At 43.1% G+C, this 2,029-nt stretch overlaps 1 protein-coding gene across 1 annotated transcript in view; it reads right to left on the minus strand.

Annotated features, from left to right (window-relative positions):
• The window catches only part of LOC119592262, a 71,284-nt gene that overhangs the window by 42,515 nt on the left and 26,740 nt on the right, over window positions 1–2,029 (minus strand).

Raw genomic sequence — 2,029 nt, forward strand, 5'->3', positions numbered from 1 at the left:
ATAAAGAATGGACTTCTTTTCCTTCTAAGTTGTTGCGGCTTCTTTTCTTTTTCTCTCCCATTGCACGATTCTCCTTCTGAAATCGGATGCCTTGGCACCCGTCTGACTTGCCTTTCTCGTGTAACTGACTAACTTGGGGATCGCTCTACCGTCGCTGCTCGCACAGGGAGCCTGGTGTACGAAAAGGACGTAATACCGACAGACAGCTGAAGGACATAGAGTCCGGTTCCCCAAAAAAACGTAGTGGACCCTTTATGGAGGTCCTACCGAACATCGACGTCAGCGACATCATGGAAATCCCCAACGTGTTGAGTGCGATGACCAGACGCTGCCGTGTGACCACCCTCCAAGTTCCGCCCGCACGGGTTGGTGCAACAAACCCAAATTTCCTTCCTACGGAAAGTCCTTCAGGGCCAAGACCCGTCTCCTCAGACCCGCCTACGAAGACGGTAAGTTACCTCTAATTTCTTTTTGTAATTAGATTTTCCTAGCCATGTGTTTCTCCTACCTATTCTGTATTTCCTAAGCTTGTCATATTTTTCCCGTACTATTTTTAATCCTGTATTTCCCAAATTTATCATTTCATATCCCCAAACCTAATTTTTTCTCCCAAGCTAATAATTTGATTTTCCAGGTCTCTCATTTTGCTCCCCCCAAAACCCATTATTCTATTCCCAAGATGATTCTTTTATTTCCCAAGTCTATAATTTTATTTCCTGAGCATAACGTTTTACTTCTCAAGCCTATTTTATACCACATGACCATAATTTAATCCAAAAGCTACCGGGCCAATTGTTGCATCTCTTACCCTACAATTTTATTTTCAAGTTCATTATTTATTTCCAAAAAGTATAGATTTCATTTTTCGGGGGACCTCAGTGTGCTCTCTTCTAATGCTCGACCTTCTCGACCTCCAGGTTTTCTCCAAACCCGCACGACCTCCAAGGTCGGCCGGTCGCTCCCGTCGCCGCGCCTGATCTCCACTAACAGCACAATTTATGTGTCGGCACCGCACGTACGCTACACCCTGATGGTCATGCAGTGGGGTCAGTTCATTGACCACGATGTAATTTTCACGCCAGTCAATAAAGGTGAGCTTGTGCATGACAATGCATATTTTCCATTGTTAAAAAACAAATGTTGGAAACAAACATTATGTTAAAAACATACCTTTTTTATGACATTTCCTAAAGAGTTGCCATGTGACTTCCCTTTTACATTACAGGCTTCCAGGACTCCATCCTAGACTGTAGGAGGTGCGAAATCCCACCAGACAGTCCATCCCGAGTGCTTCCCCATCCCCATTCCGGACAACGACCCATTCTTCCCTCCCGTTAACATCTCGTCCGGCCAGCCCTTCTGCATCCCACTCACCCGCTCCATGCCGGGGCAGCTCACTCTGGGTAGGCAACGGGCGCTAAAAACGGTTCCTCCGTTTGAGATCAAGTTATTCAGTTTTTTATATCACTTACTGGAGATGCTCATCAGTATCATTAGCGCTGATGTACTGAGCATATCTAGGATAGAGGACTGTCTGTTGGCTTTATGAAACATTCCGGGTTATTTAGTCTACCTGTAGAATACTTAATATAATAGGAAATATATATTCCACATAAACAAGTCACATCATTAGAAAATACTTCCGTTATCACACAAAACAACACCTTTTTACGTGTTATTAATTACAACATGATCTCGCTTAAAGGCTACAGGGAGCAGATGAATCAGGTGACAGCGTTCATCGATGCCTCTCACACATATGGATCAGACAAGTGTGAGCAGCGCACCCTGCGATTCTTGAAGGTGGGTTGGCGACTTTTTTGCTGTTCTTAATACTGAAAAATTGCTGGAGAGATGTGAACCATAAGTTATGTATCGACTGCAATTTAGTTTATATTGTCATTTAACATATGCACTTGTCAAACATAAATTGTCGTCCTTTTTACTTTGAAAAAAACTATTACATCTGGAGTTGTTATGCACTGTTGAAAGATCATTTAAGGATTATTTGAGATGTGTAGCTGCCATT

The sequence above is a fragment of the Penaeus monodon genome, chromosome 30 (assembly GCF_015228065.2).
Source record: "Penaeus monodon isolate SGIC_2016 chromosome 30, NSTDA_Pmon_1, whole genome shotgun sequence".
Lineage (NCBI taxonomy): Eukaryota > Metazoa > Arthropoda > Malacostraca > Decapoda > Penaeidae > Penaeus > Penaeus monodon.